Here is a 17,341-nt window from a genome sequence, read left to right as displayed (position 1 = left end):
CAATATATTTGTGGACGAGAGTTATCATTTATAACTCTGCAGGTTTGTGAGTTGCAGTGCCCCTGAGCTCCATTTGTCAACTCGCTTTTTTGGGAGCTGGCCGCCAAAGCGCAGGATTGCTTCAGGCCGTATTCTGGTTCCGGGGGGCAGGCTGAGCCTGTGGTTCATTCTTCTTCCTGATGGGAAAATAGAGTGACCTGTGCCTGTCCCAACACCTAGAGCTAGTCTCTCATTGGTTCCCCCTCTTCCCGTTCATCCTCAGGCCAAATTGCGACCTGTCCGAAACAGGAGGTTAAAGGTGCTGATTCTCCAAGTAGGGAGATGGTTAGTCGAGCGGCTGGAATGGCGAACCCGAGCACACGGAGAGGAGAAATGAGGTGCGTTTGAGAAACCTTTCCCGGTCACACGGTGTACCATCTTCTGGCTTTCGCACGCATGTTTTCGATGTAGGAAGATGCCCTTGAACCTGGAGATTTGGGACCCACGGCATGGGTACCACGCAGTATGACTTTAAAGGGTCTGCGTTTGCTCACCCAAGCTCACCAATCCTCTCAGCCCCAAGAGTGTCCAGCCTTATGTCTCATCCAGCTGTGGGTCTAGATATGGTCAATCCAGGTTGCATCAGAGCCCCTGAACGGATTTTGTAAGAATTTCTCTCTCTTTCACTGTCTTTGTTTTATGGGGTTTTTTTTTTTAAGTAATCAATTTTTATAATGGGGTTTACCTGCTTTTCACTGCTGTGTTTATGCCGCTTTACACCCTCTTGATTCACTTCCAGAGAAAGGTCAATACATAGGTTTTAAGACTCTTACTAGTCAGATATATTCTTGGGCGGTGAATAGGGGCTGTTGAGTCCAGTTCACTGAGCAGGGAGTAGGTCTTGTCTATTACATATTTGGCTTGTGGAACGGTATCTGAGCTAATTTCAAACCCTTGTTTTATGCATCACCCCACCTCACCTTTCCCGTTAAGCAGCCATAGTGTGTTTTCTAAATGTGTGACTCTGTTCTGTTTTGTAATTCAGTTCAAGTGTAGCGACTTTGACATTCCCTCTCTCAGTGATATCTTAGGATAAGTGTCTTTTTCTCTGTGACTTATTTCACTGAGAGTCATCGTACCTAAATCCACTCATCCTGCTGCTACTAGCCTTATGACATTGATTTCATGGCTGAGTGATATTCCCTTGTGCCTAAGTACCACAACTTCTTTATCCATTTTTCGCTTTCCTGGGATATTGAAGGTGTACCGAAGTGGAGGTTCTTGGAAACAGAGCAGCCCTAAACTTTGGGGTGCCTGTGTCTTGTTGATTTTTAGGTTTCCCGATTTCTACGCCCATGAGTGGAAGTGCCCTATGCTCTCTAAGCTGTGCTTATTACATGTTTCAGGACACGCCGTACACTTCTCCAGAGTGGCTGTTGGCAATTTACAGCCCGCCCATCAGCGTAGCAAGGCTCCCATGTCTCCATGGCCTGTCCTGCATTTCTGGTTTTTACACTTTTTTCAGCATGGCCCTTTTGACCGATGGCAAGCGAGACTTCTTTGTAGCGCTGATTTGCCTTTCCGGCTTGCCTGGTTGGCCAAAAAGGGCGTATGCGTTTTTTCCTGAATATATTCAGGAAAAAACGCATACGCCCTTTTTGGCCAAGGGCATCATTGTCAACGCTTTGCCGCTTTTCATGTGCTTTCAAGGCGAGTCGAGTCTGCCTCCTGACACCTGTTTCCTGCAATTCTGCCTTGCTTTCCAATCCTCCTCGTTGCCTTCCCTCAATATATTTGTGGACGAGAGTTATCATTTATAACTCTGCAGGTTTGTGAGTTGCAGTGCCCCTGAGCTCCATTTGTCAACTGGCTTTTTTGGGAGCTGGCCGCCAAAGCGCAGGATTGCTTCAGGCCGTATTCTGGTTCCGGGGGGCAGGCTGAGCCTGTGGTTCATTCTTCTTCCTGATGGGAAAATAGAGTGACCTGTGCCTGTCCCAACACCTAGAGCTAGTCTCTCATTGGTTCCCCCTCTTCCCGTTCATCCTCAGGCCAAATTGCGACCTGTCCGAAACAGGAGGTTAAAGGTGCTGATTCTCCAAGTAGGGAGATGGTTAGTCGAGCGGCTGGAATGGCGAACCCGAGCACAAGGAGAGGAGAAATGAGGTGCGTTTGAGAAACCTTTCCCGGTCACACGGTGTACCATCTTCTGGGTTTCCCACGCATGTTTTCGATGTAGGAAGATGCCCTTGAACCTGGAGATTTGGGACCCACGGCATGGGTACCACGCAGTATGACTTTAAAGGGTCTGCGTTTGCTCACCCAAGCTCACCAATCCTCTCAGCCCCAAGAGTGTCCAGCCTTATGTCTCATCCAGCTGTGGGTCTAGATGTGGTCAATCCAGGTTGCATCAGAGCCCCTGAAGGGATTTTGTAAGAATTTCTCTCTCTTTCACTGTCTTTGTTTTATGGGGTTTTTTTTTTAAGTAATCAATTTTTATAATGGGGTTTACCTGCTTTTCACTGCTGTGTTTATGCCGCTTTACACCCTCTTGATTCACTTCCAGAGAGAGGTCAATACATAGGTTTTAAGACTCTTACTAGTCAGATATATTCTTGGGCGGTGAATAGGGGCTGTTGAGTCCAGTTCACTGAGCAGGGAGTAGGTCTTGTCTATTACATATTTGGCTTGTGGAACGGTATCTGAGCTAATTTCAAACCCTTGTTTTATGCATCACCCCACCTCACCTTTCCCGTTAAGCAGCCATAGTGTGTTTTCTAAATGTGTGACTCTGTTCTGTTTTGTAATTCAGTTCAAGTGTAGCGACTTTGACATTCCCTCTCTCAGTGATATCTTAGGATAAGTGTCTTTTTCTCTGTGACTTATTTCACTGAGAGTCATCGTACCTAAATCCACTCATCCTGCTGCTACTAGCCTTATGACATTGATTTCATGGCTGAGTGATATTCCCTTGTGCCTAAGTACCACAACTTCTTTATCCATTTTTCGCTTTCCTGGGATATTGAAGGTGTACCGAAGTGGAGGTTCTTGGAAACAGAGCAGCCCTAAACTTTGGGGTGCCTGTGTCTTGTTGATTTTTAGGTTTCCCGATTTAGACGCCCATGAGTGGAAGTGCCCTATGCTCTCTAAGCTGTGCTTATTACATGTTTCAGGACACGCCGTACACTTCTCCAGAGTGGCTGTTGGCAATTTACAGCCCGCCCATCAGCGTAGCAAGGCTCCCATGTCTCCATGGCCTGTCCTGCATTTCTGGTTTTTACACTTTTTTCAGCATGGCCCTTTTGACCGATGGCAAGCGAGACTTCTTTGTAGCGCTGATTTGCCTTTCCGGCTTGCCTGGTTGGCCAAAAAGGGCGTATGCGTTTTTTCCTGAATATATTCAGGAAAAAACGCATACGCCCTTTTTGGCCAAGGGCATCATTGTCAACACTTTGCCGCTTTTCATGTGCTTTCAAGGCGAGTCGGGTCTGCCTCCTGACACCTGTTTCCTGCAATTCTGCCTTGCTTTCCAATCCTCCTCGTTGCCTTCCCTCAATATATTTGTGGACGAGAGTTATCATTTATAACTCTGCAGGTTTGTGAGTTGCAGTGCCCCTGAGCTCCATTTGTCAACTCGCTTTTTTGGGAGCTGGCCGCCAAAGCGCAGGATTGCTTCAGGCCGTATTCTGGTTCCGGGGGGCAGGCTGAGCCTGTGGTTCATTCTTCTTCCTGATGGGAAAATAGAGTGACCTGTGCCTGTCCCAACACCTAGAGCTGGTCTCTCATTGGTTCCCCCTCTTCCCGTTCATCCTCAGGCCAAATTGCGACCTGTCCGAAACAGGAGGTTAAAGGTGCTGATTCTCCAAGTAGGGAGATGGTTAGTCGAGCGGCTGGAATGGCGAACCCGAGCACAAGGAGAGGAGAAATGAGGTGCGTTTGAGAAACCTTTCCCGGTCACACGGTGTACCATCTTCTGGGTTTCCCACGCATGTTTTCGATGTAGGAAGATGCCCTTGAACCTGGAGATTTGGGACCCACGGCATGGGTACCACGCAGTATGACTTTAAAGGGTCTGCGTTTGCTCACCCAAGCTCACCAATCCTCTCAGCCCCAAGAGTGTCCAGCCTTATGTCTCATCCAGCTGTGGGTCTAGATATGGTTCATCCAGGTTGCATCAGAGCCCCTGAACGGATTTTGTAAGAATTTCTCTCTCTTTCACTGTCTTTGTTTTATGGGTTTTTTTTTTAAGTAATCTATTTTTATAATGGGGTTTAGCTGCTTTTCACTGCTGTGTTTATGCCGCTTTACACCCTCTTGATTCACTTCCAGAGAGAGGTCAATACATAGGTTTTAAGACTCTTACTAGTCAGATGTATTCTTGGGCGGTGAATAGGGGCTGTTGAGTCCAGTTCACTGAGCAGGGAGTAGGTCTTGTCTATTACATATTTGGCTTGTGGAACGGTATCTGAGCTAATTTCAAACCCTTGTTTTATGCATCACCCCACCTCACCTTTCCCGTTAAGCAGCCATAGTGTGTTTTCTAAATGTGTGACTCTGTTCTGTTTTGTAATTCAGTTCAAGTGTAGCGATTTTGACATTCCCTCTCTCAGAGATATCTTAGGATAAGTGTCTTTTTCTCTGTGACTTATTTCACTGAGAGTCATCGTACCTAAATCCACTCATCCTGCTGCTACTAGCCTTATGACATTGATTTCATGGCTGAGTGATATTCCCTTGTGCCTAAGTACCACAACTTCTTTATCCATTTTTCGCTTTCCTGGGATATTGAAGGTGTACCGAAGTGGAGGTTCTTGGAAACAGAGCAGCCCTAAACTTTGGGGTGCCTGTGTCTTGTTGATTTTTAGGTTTCCCGATTTATACGCCCATGAGTGGAAGTGCCCTATGCTCTCTAAGCTGTGCTTATTACATGTTTCAGGACACGCCGTACACTTCTCCAGAGTGGCTGTTGGCAATTTACAGCCCGCCCATCAGCGTAGCAAGGCTCCCATGTCTCCATGGCCTGTCCTGCATTTCTGGTTTTTACACTTTTTTCAGCATGGCCCTTTTGACCGATGGCAAGCGAGACTTCTTTGTAGCGCTGATTTGCCTTTCCGGCTTGCCTGGTTGGCCAAAAAGGGCGTATGCGTTTTTTCCTGAATATATTCAGGAAAAAACGCATACGCCCTTTTTGGCCAAGGGCATCATTGTCAACGCTTTGCCGCTTTTCATGTGCTTTCAAGGCGAGTCGAGTCTGCCTCCTGAAACCTGTTTCCTGCAATTCTGCCTTGCTTTTCAATCCTCCTCGTTGCCTTCCCTCAATATATTTGTGAACGAGAGTTATCATTTATAACTCTGCAGGTTTGTGAGTTGCAGTGCCCCTGAGCTCCATTTGTCAACTCGCTTTTTTGGGAGCTGGCCGCCAAAGCGCAGGATTGCTTCAGGCCGTATTCTGGTTCCGGGGGGCAGGCTGAGCCTGTGGTTCATTCTTCTTCCTGATGGGAAAATAGAGTGACCTGTGCCTGTCCCAACACCTAGAGCTAGTCTCTCATTGGTTCCCCCTCTTCCCGTTCATCCTCAGGCCAAATTGCGACCTGTCCGAAACAGGAGGTTAAAGGTGCTGATTCTCCAAGTAGGGAGATGGTTAGTCGAGCGGCTGGAATGGCGAACCCGAGCACAAGGAGAGGAGAAATGAGGTGCGTTTGAGAAACCTTTCCCGGTCACACGGTGTACCATCTTCTGGGTTTCCCACGCATGTTTTCGATGTAGGAAGATGCCCTTGAACCTGGAGATTTGGGACCCACGGCATGGGTACCACGCAGTATGACTTTAAAGGGTCTGCGTTTGCTCACCCAAGCTCACCAATCCTCTCAGCCCCAAGAGTGTCCAGCCTTATGTCTCATCCAGCTGTGGGTCTAGATATGGTCAATCCAGGTTGCATCAGAGCCCCTGAAGGGATTTTGTAAGAATTTCTCTCTCTTTCACTGTCTTTGTTTTATGGGGTTTTTTTTTTAAGTAATCTATTTTTATAATGGGGTTTAGCTGCTTTTCACTGCTGTGTTTATGCCGCTTTACACCCTCTTGATTCACTTCCAGAGAGAGGTCAATACATAGGTTTTAAGACTCTTACTAGTCAGATGTATTCTTGGGCGGTGAATAGGGGCTGTTGAGTCCAGTTCACTGAGCAGGGAGTAGGTCTTGTCTATTACATATTTGGCTTGTGGAACGGTATCTGAGCTAATTTCAAACCCTTGTTTTATGCATCACACCACCTCACCTTTCCCGTTAAGCAGCCATAGTGTGTTTTCTAAATGTGTGACTCTGTTCTGTTTTGTAATTCAGTTCAAGTGTAGCGACTTTGACATTCCCTCTCTCAGTGATATCTTAGGATAAGTGTCTTTTTCTCTGTGACTTATTTCACTGAGAGTCATCGTACCTAAATCCACTCATCCTGCTGCTACTAGCCTTATGACATTGATTTCATGGCTGAGTGATATTCCCTTGTGCCTAAGTACCACAACTTCTTTATCCATTTTTCGCTTTCCTGGGATATTGAAGGTGTGCCGAAGTGGAGGTTCTTGGAAACAGAGCAGCCCTAAACTTTGGGGTGCCTGTGTCTTGTTGATTTTTAGGTTTCCCGATTTATACGCCCATGAGTGGAAGTGCCCTATGCTCTCTAAGCTGTGCTTATTACATGTTTCAGGACACGCCGTACACTTCTCCAGAGTGGCTGTTGGCAATTTACAGCCCGCCCATCAGCGTAGCAAGGCTCCCATGTCTCCATGGCCTGTCCTGCATTTCTGGTTTTTACACTTTTTTCAGCATGGCCCTTTTGACCGATGGCAAGCGAGACTTCTTTGTAGCGCTGATTTGCCTTTCCGGCTTGCCTGGTTGGCCAAAAAGGGCGTATGCGTTTTTTCCTGAATATATTCAGGAAAAAACGCATACGCCCTTTTTGGCCAAGGGCATCATTGTCAACGCTTTGCCGCTTTTCATGTGCTTTCAAGGCGAGTCGAGTCTGCCTCCTGAAACCTGTTTCCTGCAATTCTGCCTTGCTTTCCAATCCTCCTCGTTGCCTTCCCTCAATATATTTGTGGACGAGAGTTATCATTTATAACTCTGCAGGTCTGTGAGTTGCAGTGCCCCTGAGCTCCATTTGTCAACTCGCTTTTTTGGGAGCTAGCCGCCAAAGCGCAGGATTGCTTCAGGCCGTATTCTGGTTCCGGGGGGCAGGCTGAGCCTGTGGTTCATTCTTCTTCCTGATGGGAAAATAGAGTGACCTGTGCCTGTCCCAACACCTAGAGCTAGTCTCTCATTGGTTCCCCCTCTTCCCGTTCATCCTCAGGCCAAATTGCGACCTGTCCGAAACAGGAGGTTAAAGGTGCTGATTCTCCAAGTAGGGAGATGGTTAGTCGAGCGGCTGGAATGGCGAACCCGAGCACACGGAGAGGAGAAATGAGGTGCGTTTGAGAAACCTTTCCCGATCACACGGTGTACCATCTTCTGGGTTTCGCACGCATGTTTTCGATGTAGGAAGATGCCCTTGAACCTGGAGATTTGGGACCCACGGCATGGGTACCACGCAGTATGACTTTAAAGGGTCTGCGTTTGCTCACCCAAGCTCACCAATCCTCTCAGCCCCAAGAGTGTCCAGCCTTATGTCTCATCCAGCTGTGGGTCTAGATATGGTCAATCCAGGTTGCATCAGAGCCCCTGAAGGGATTTTGTAAGAATTTCTCTCTCTTTCACTGTCTTTGTTTTATGGGGTTTTTTTTTTAAGTAATCTATTTTTATAATGGGGTTTAGCTGCTTTTCACTGCTGTGTTTATGCCGCTTTACACCCTCTTGATTCACTTCCAGAGAGAGGTCAATACATAGGTTTTAAGACTCTTACTAGTCAGATGTATTCTTGGGCGGTGAATAGGGGCTGTTGAGTCCAGTTCACTGAGCAGGGAGTAGGTCTTGTCTATTACATATTTGGCTTGTGGAACGGTATCTGAGCTAATTTCAAACCCTTGTTTTATGCATCACCCCACCTCACCTTTCCCGTTAAGCAGCCATAGTGTGTTTTCTAAATGTGTGACTCTGTTCTGTTTTGTAATTCAGTTCAAGTGTAGCGATTTTGACATTCCCTCTCTCAGAGATATCTTAGGATAAGTGTCTTTTTCTCTGTGACTTATTTCACTGAGAGTCATCGTACCTAAATCCACTCATCCTGCTGCTACTAGCCTTATGACATTGATTTCATGGCTGAGTGATATTCCCTTGTGCCTAAGTACCACAACTTCTTTATCCATTTTTCGCTTTCCTGGGATATTGAAGGTGTACCGAAGTGGAGGTTCTTGGAAACAGAGCAGCCCTAAACTTTGGGGTGCCTGTGTCTTGTTGATTTTTAGGTTTCCCGATTTCGACGCCCATGAGTGGAAGTGCCCTATGCTCTCTAAGCTGTGCTTATTACATGTTTCAGGACACGCCGTACACTTCTCCAGAGTGGCTGTTGGCAATTTACAGCCCGCCCATCAGCGTAGCAAGGCTCCCATGTCTCCATGGCCTGTCCTGCATTTCTGGTTTTTACACTTTTTTCAGCATGGCCCTTTTGACCGATGGCAAGCGAGACTTCTTTGTAGCGCTGATTTGCCTTTCCGGCTTGCCTGGTTGGCCAAAAAGGGCGTATGCGTTTTTTCCTGAATATATTCAGGAAAAAACGCATACGCCCTTTTTGGCCAAGGGCATCATTGTCAACGCTTTGCCGCTTTTCATGTGCTTTCAAGGCGAGTCGAGTCTGCCTCCTGACACCTGTTTCCTGCAATTCTGCCTTGCTTTCCAATCCTCCTCGTTGCCTTCCCTCAATATATTTGTGGACGAGAGTTATCATTTATAACTCTGCAGGTTTGTGAGTTGCAGTGCCCCTGAGCTCCATTTGTCAACTGGCTTTTTTGGGAGCTGGCCGCCAAAGCGCAGGATTGCTTCAGGCCGTATTCTGGTTCCGGGGGGCAGGCTGAGCCTGTGGTTCATTCTTCTTCCTGATGGGAAAATAGAGTGACCTGTGCCTGTCCCAACACCTAGAGCTAGTCTCTCATTGGTTCCCCCTCTTCCCGTTCATCCTCAGGCCAAATTGCGACCTGTCCGAAACAGGAGGTTAAAGGTGCTGATTCTCCAAGTAGGGAGATGGTTAGTCGAGCGGCTGGAATGGCGAACCCGAGCACACGGAGAGGAGAAATGAGGTGCGTTTGAGAAACCTTTCCCGGTCACACGGTGTACCATCTTCTGGGTTTCCCACGCATGTTTTCGATGTAGGAAGATGCCCTTGAACCTGGAGATTTGGGACCCACGGCATGGGTACCACGCAGTATGACTTTAAAGGGTCTGCGTTTGCTCACCCAAGCTCACCAATCCTCTCAGCCCCAAGAGTGTCCAGCCTTATGTCTCATCCAGCTGTGGGTCTAGATATGGTCAATCCAGGTTGCATCAGAGCCCCTGAAGGGATTTTGTAAGAATTTCTCTCTCTTTCACTGTCTTTGTTTTATGGGTTTTTTTTTTTAAGTAATCAATTTTTATAATGGGGTTTACCTGCTTTTCACTGCTGTGTTTATGCCGCTTTACACCCTCTTGATTCACTTCCAGAGAGAGGTCAATACATAGGTTTTAAGACTCTTACTAGTCAGATGTATTCTTGGGCGGTGAATAGGGGCTGTTGAGTCCAGTTCACTGAGCAGGGAGTAGGTCTTGTCTATTACATATTTGGCTTGTGGAACGGTATCTGAGCTAATTTCAAACCCTTGTTTTATGCATCACCCCACCTCACCTTTCCCGTTAAGCAGCCATAGTGTGTTTTCTAAATGTGTGACTCTGTTCTGTTTTGTAATTCAGGTCAAGTGTAGCGACTTTGACATTCCCTCTCTCCGTGATATCTTAGGATAAGTGTCTTTTTCTCTGTGACTTATTTCACTGAGAGTCATCGTACCTAAATCCACTCATCCTGCTGCTACTAGCCTTATGACATTGATTTCATGGCTGAGTGATATTCCCTTGTGCCTAAGTACCACAACTTCTTTATCCATTTTTCGCTTTCCTGGGATATTGAAGGTGTACCGAAGTGGAGGTTCTTGGAAACAGAGCAGCCCTAAACTTTGGGGTGCCTGTGTCTTGTTGATTTTTAGGTTTCCCGATTTCTACGCCCATGAGTGGAAGTGCCCTATGCTCTCTAAGCTGTGCTTATTACATGTTTCAGGACACGCCGTACACTTCTCCAGAGTGGCTGTTGGCAATTTACAGCCCGCCCATCAGCGTAGCAAGGCTCCCATGTCTCCATGGCCTGTCCTGCATTTCTGGTTTTTACACTTTTTTCAGCATGGCCCTTTTGACCGATGGCAAGCGAGACTTCTTTGTAGCGCTGATTTGCCTTTCCGGCTTGCCTGGTTGGCCAAAAAGGGCGTATGCGTTTTTTCCTGAATATATTCAGGAAAAAACGCATACGCCCTTTTTGGCCAAGGGCATCATTGTCAACGCTTTGCCGCTTTTCATGTGCTTTCAAGGCGAGTCGAGTCTGCCTCCTGACACCTGTTTCCTGCAATTCTGCCTTGCTTTCCAATCCTCCTCGTTGCCTTCCCTCAATATATTTGTGGACGAGAGTTATCATTTATAACTCTGCAGGTTTGTGAGTTGCAGTGCCCCTGAGCTCCATTTGTCAACTCGCTTTTTTGGGAGCTGGCCGCCAAAGCGCAGGATTGCTTCAGGCCGTATTCTGGTTCCGGGGGGCAGGCTGAGCCTGTGGTTCATTCTTCTTCCTGATGGGAAAATAGAGTGACCTGTGCCTGTCCCAACACCTAGAGCTAGTCTCTCATTGGTTCCCCCTCTTCCCGTTCATCCTCAGGCCAAATTGCGACCTGTCCGAAACAGGAGGTTAAAGGTGCTGATTCTCCAAGTAGGGAGATGGTTAGTCGAGCGGCTGGAATGGCGAACCCGAGCACACGGAGAGGAGAAATGAGGTGCGTTTGAGAAACCTTTCCCGGTCACACGGTGTACCATCTTCTGGCTTTCGCACGCATGTTTTCGATGTAGGAAGATGCCCTTGAACCTGGAGATTTGGGACCCACGGCATGGGTACCACGCAGTATGACTTTAAAGGGTCTGCGTTTGCTTACCGAAGCTCACCAATCCTCTCAGCCCCAAGAGTGTCCAGCCTTATGTCTCATCCAGCTGTGGGTCTAGATATGGTCAATCCAGGTTGCATCAGAGCCCCTGAACGGATTTTGTAAGAATTTCTCTCTCTTTCACTGTCTTTGTTTTATGGGGTTTTTTTTTTTAAGTAATCAATTTTTATAATGGGGTTTACCTGCTTTTCACTGCTGTGTTTATGCCGCTTTACCCCCTCTTGATTCACTTCCAGAGAAAGGTCAATACATAGGTTTTAAGACTCTTACTAGTCAGATATATTCTTGGGCGGTGAATAGGGGCTGTTGAGTCCAGTTCACTGAGCAGGGAGTAGGTCTTGTCTATTACATATTTGGCTTGTGGAACGGTATCTGAGCTAATTTCAAACCCTTGTTTTATGCATCACCCCACCTCACCTTTCCCGTTAAGCAGCCATAGTGTGTTTTCTAAATGTGTGACTCTGTTCTGTTTTGTAATTCAGTTCAAGTGTAGCGACTTTGACATTCCCTCTCTCAGTGATATCTTAGGATAAGTGTCTTTTTCTCTGTGACTTATTTCACTGAGAGTCATCGTACCTAAATCCACTCATCCTGCTGCTACTAGCCTTATGACATTGATTTCATGGCTGAGTGATATTCCCTTGTGCCTAAGTACCACAACTTCTTTATCCATTTTTCGCTTTCCTGGGATATTGAAGGTGTACCGAAGTGGAGGTTCTTGGAAACAGAGCAGCCCTAAACTTTGGGGTGCCTGTGTCTTGTTGATTTTTAGGTTTCCCGATTTCTACGCCCATGAGTGGAAGTGCCCTATGCTCTCTAAGCTGTGCTTATTACATGTTTCAGGACACGCCGTACACTTCTCCAGAGTGGCTGTTGGCAATTTACAGCCCGCCCATCAGCGTAGCAAGGCTCCCATGTCTCCATGGCCTGTCCTGCATTTCTGGTTTTTACACTTTTTTCAGCATGGCCCTTTTGACCGATGGCAAGCGAGACTTCTTTGTAGCGCTGATTTGCCTTTCCGGCTTGCCTGGTTGGCCAAAAAGGGCGTATGCGTTTTTTCCTGAATATATTCAGGAAAAAACGCATACGCCCTTTTTGGCCAAGGGCATCATTGTCAACGCTTTGCCGCTTTTCATGTGCTTTCAAGGCGAGTCGAGTCTGCCTCCTGACACCTGTTTCCTGCAATTCTGCCTTGCTTTCCAATCCTCCTCGTTGCCTTCCCTCAATATATTTGTGGACGAGAGTTATCATTTATAACTCTGCAGGTTTGTGAGTTGCAGTGCCCCTGAGCTCCATTTGTCAACTGGCTTTTTTGGGAGCTGGCCGCCAAAGCGCAGGATTGCTTCAGGCCGTATTCTGGTTCCGGGGGGCAGGCTGAGCCTGTGGTTCATTCTTCTTCCTGATGGGAAAATAGAGTGACCTGTGCCTGTCCCAACACCTAGAGCTAGTCTCTCATTGGTTCCCCCTCTTCCCGTTCATCCTCAGGCCAAATTGCGACCTGTCCGAAACAGGAGGTTAAAGGTGCTGATTCTCCAAGTAGGGAGATGGTTAGTCGAGCGGCTGGAATGGCGAACCCGAGCACAAGGAGAGGAGAAATGAGGTGCGTTTGAGAAACCTTTCCCGGTCACACGGTGTACCATCTTCTGGGTTTCCCACGCATGTTTTCGATGTAGGAAGATGCCCTTGAACCTGGAGATTTGGGACCCACGGCATGGGTACCACGCAGTATGACTTTAAAGGGTCTGCGTTTGCTCACCCAAGCTCACCAATCCTCTCAGCCCCAAGAGTGTCCAGCCTTATGTCTCATCCAGCTGTGGGTCTAGATATGGTCAATCCAGGTTGCATCAGAGCCCCTGAAGGGATTTTGTAAGAATTTCTCTCTCTTTCACTGTCTTTGTTTTATGGGGTTTTTTTTTTAAGTAATCAATTTTTATAATGGGGTTTACCTGCTTTTCACTGCTGTGTTTATGCCGCTTTACACCCTCTTGATTCACTTCCAGAGAGAGGTCAATACATAGGTTTTAAGACTCTTACTAGTCAGATATATTCTTGGGCGGTGAATAGGGGCTGTTGAGTCCACTTCACTGAGCAGGGAGTAGGTCTTGTCTATTACATATTTGGCTTGTGGAACGGTATCTGAGCTAATTTCAAACCCTTGTTTTATGCATCACCCCACCTCACCTTTCCCGTTAAGCAGCCATAGTGTGTTTTCTAAATGTGTGACTCTGTTCTGTTTTGTAATTCAGTTCAAGTGTAGCGACTTTGACATTCCCTCTCTCAGTGATATCTTAGGATAAGTGTCTTTTTCTCTGTGACTTATTTCACTGAGAGTCATCGTACCTAAATCCACTCATCCTGCTGCTACTAGCCTTATGACATTGATTTCATGGCTGAGTGATATTCCCTTGTGCCTAAGTACCACAACTTCTTTATCCATTTTTCGCTTTCCTGGGATATTGAAGGTGTACCGAAGTGGAGGTTCTTGGAAACAGAGCAGCCCTAAACTTTGGGGTGCCTGTGTCTTGTTGATTTTTAGGTTTCCCGATTTAGACGCCCATGAGTGGAAGTGCCCTATGCTCTCTAAGCTGTGCTTATTACATGTTTCAGGACACGCCGTACACTTCTCCAGAGTGGCTGTTGGCAATTTACAGCCCGCCCATCAGCGTAGCAAGGCTCCCATGTCTCCATGGCCTGTCCTGCATTTCTGGTTTTTACACTTTTTTCAGCATGGCCCTTTTGACCGATGGCAAGCGAGACTTCTTTGTAGCGCTGATTTGCCTTTCCGGCTTGCCTGGTTGGCCAAAAAGGGCGTATGCGTTTTTTCCTGAATATATTCAGGAAAAAACGCATACGCCCTTTTTGGCCAAGGGCATCATTGTCAACACTTTGCCGCTTTTCATGTGCTTTCAAGGCGAGTCGAGTCTGCCTCCTGACACCTGTTTCCTGCAATTCTGCCTTGCTTTCCAATCCTCCTCGTTGCCTTCCCTCAATATATTTGTGGACGAGAGTTATCATTTATAACTCTGCAGGTTTGTGAGTTGCAGTGCCCCTGAGCTCCATTTGTCAACTCGCTTTTTTGGGAGCTGGCCGCCAAAGCGCAGGATTGCTTCAGGCCGTATTCTGGTTCCGGGGGGCAGGCTGAGCCTGTGGTTCATTCTTCTTCCTGATGGGAAAATAGAGTGACCTGTGCCTGTCCCAACACCTAGAGCTGGTCTCTCATTGGTTCCCCCTCTTCCCGTTCATCCTCAGGCCAAATTGCGACCTGTCCGAAACAGGAGGTTAAAGGTGCTGATTCTCCAAGTAGGGAGATGGTTAGTCGAGCGGCTGGAATGGCGAACCCGAGCACAAGGAGAGGAGAAATGAGGTGCGTTTGAGAAACCTTTCCCGGTCACACGGTGTACCATCTTCTGGGTTTCCCACGCATGTTTTCGATGTAGGAAGATGCCCTTGAACCTGGAGATTTGGGACCCACGGCATGGGTACCACGCAGTATGACTTTAAAGGGTCTGCGTTTGCTCACCCAAGCTCACCAATCCTCTCAGCCCCAAGAGTGTCCAGCCTTATGTCTCATCCAGCTGTGGGTCTAGATATGGTTCATCCAGGTTGCATCAGAGCCCCTGAACGGATTTTGTAAGAATTTCTCTCTCTTTCACTGTCTTTGTTTTATGGGTTTTTTTTTTAAGTAATCTATTTTTATAATGGGGTTTAGCTGCTTTTCACTGCTGTGTTTATGCCGCTTTACACCCTCTTGATTCACTTCCAGAGAGAGGTCAATACATAGGTTTTAAGACTCTTACTAGTCAGATGTATTCTTGGGCGGTGAATAGGGGCTGTTGAGTCCAGTTCACTGAGCAGGGAGTAGGTCTTGTCTATTACATATTTGGCTTGTGGAACGGTATCTGAGCTAATTTCAAACCCTTGTTTTATGCATCACCCCACCTCACCTTTCCCGTTAAGCAGCCATAGTGTGTTTTCTAAATGTGTGACTCTGTTCTGTTTTGTAATTCAGTTCAAGTGTAGCGATTTTGACATTCCCTCTCTCAGAGATATCTTAGGATAAGTGTCTTTTTCTCTGTGACTTATTTCACTGAGAGTCATCGTACCTAAATCCACTCATCCTGCTGCTACTAGCCTTATGACATTGATTTCATGGCTGAGTGATATTCCCTTGTGCCTAAGTACCACAACTTCTTTATCCATTTTTCGCTTTCCTGGGATATTGAAGGTGTACCGAAGTGGAGGTTCTTGGAAACAGAGCAGCCCTAAACTTTGGGGTGCCTGTGTCTTGTTGATTTTTAGGTTTCCCGATTTATACGCCCATGAGTGGAAGTGCCCTATGCTCTCTAAGCTGTGCTTATTACATGTTTCAGGACACGCCGTACACTTCTCCAGAGTGGCTGTTGGCAATTTACAGCCCGCCCATCAGCGTAGCAAGGCTCCCATGTCTCCATGGCCTGTCCTGCATTTCTGGTTTTTACACTTTTTTCAGCATGGCCCTTTTGACCGATGGCAAGCGAGACTTCTTTGTAGCGCTGATTTGCCTTTCCGGCTTGCCTGGTTGGCCAAAAAGGGCGTATGCGTTTTTTCCTGAATATATTCAGGAAAAAACGCATACGCCCTTTTTGGCCAAGGGCATCATTGTCAACGCTTTGCCGCTTTTCATGTGCTTTCAAGGCGAGTCGAGTCTGCCTCCTGAAACCTGTTTCCTGCAATTCTGCCTTGCTTTTCAATCCTCCTCGTTGCCTTCCCTCAATATATTTGTGAACGAGAGTTATCATTTATAACTCTGCAGGTTTGTGAGTTGCAGTGCCCCTGAGCTCCATTTGTCAACTCGCTTTTTTGGGAGCTGGCCGCCAAAGCGCAGGATTGCTTCAGGCCGTATTCTGGTTCCGGGGGGCAGGCTGAGCCTGTGGTTCATTCTTCTTCCTGATGGGAAAATAGAGTGACCTGTGCCTGTCCCAACACCTAGAGCTAGTCTCTCATTGGTTCCCCCTCTTCCCGTTCATCCTCAGGCCAAATTGCGACCTGTCCGAAACAGGAGGTTAAAGGTGCTGATTCTCCAAGTAGGGAGATGGTTAGTCGAGCGGCTGGAATGGCGAACCCGAGCACAAGGAGAGGAGAAATGAGGTGCGTTTGAGAAACCTTTCCCGGTCACACGGTGTACCATCTTCTGGGTTTCCCACGCATGTTTTCGATGTAGGAAGATGCCCTTGAACCTGGAGATTTGGGACCCACGGCATGGGTACCACGCAGTATGACTTTAAAGGGTCTGCGTTTGCTCACCCAAGCTCACCAATCCTCTCAGCCCCAAGAGTGTCCAGCCTTATGTCTCATCCAGCTGTGGGTCTAGATATGGTCAATCCAGGTTGCATCAGAGCCCCTGAAGGGATTTTGTAAGAATTTCTCTCTCTTTCACTGTCTTTGTTTTATGGGGTTTTTTTTTTAAGTAATCTATTTTTATAATGGGGTTTAGCTGCTTTTCACTGCTGTGTTTATGCCGCTTTACACCCTCTTGATTCACTTCCAGAGAGAGGTCAATACATAGGTTTTAAGACTCTTACTAGTCAGATGTATTCTTGGGCGGTGAATAGGGGCTGTTGAGTCCAGTTCACTGAGCAGGGAGTAGGTCTTGTCTATTACATATTTGGCTTGTGGAACGGTATCTGAGCTAATTTCAAACCCTTGTTTTATGCATCACCCCACCTCACCTTTCCCGTTAAGCAGCCATAGTGTGTTTTCTAAATGTGTGACTCTGTTCTGTTTTGTAATTCAGTTCAAGTGTAGCGATTTTGACATTCCCTCTCTCAGAGATATCTTAGGATAAGTGTCTTTTTCTCTGTGACTTATTTCACTGAGAGTCATCGTACCTAAATCCACTCATCCTGCTGCTACTAGCCTTATGACATTGATTTCATGGCTGAGTGATATTCCCTTGTGCCTAAGTACCACAACTTCTTTATCCATTTTTCGCTTTCCTGGGATATTGAAGGTGTACCGAAGTGGAGGTTCTTGGAAACAGAGCAGCCCTAAACTTTGGGGTGCCTGTGTCTTGTTGATTTTTAGGTTTCCCGATTTATACGCCCATGAGTGGAAGTGCCCTATGCTCTCTAAGCTGTGCTTATTACATGTTTCAGGACACGCCGTACACTTCTCCAGAGTGGCTGTTGGCAATTTACAGCCCGCCCATCAGCGTAGCAAGGCTCCCATGTCTCCAT

Source organism: Eubalaena glacialis, chromosome 7, assembly GCF_028564815.1.
Source record: "Eubalaena glacialis isolate mEubGla1 chromosome 7, mEubGla1.1.hap2.+ XY, whole genome shotgun sequence".
Taxonomy (NCBI): domain Eukaryota; kingdom Metazoa; phylum Chordata; class Mammalia; order Artiodactyla; family Balaenidae; genus Eubalaena; species Eubalaena glacialis.
This window is presented reverse-complemented; position numbering follows the sequence as displayed.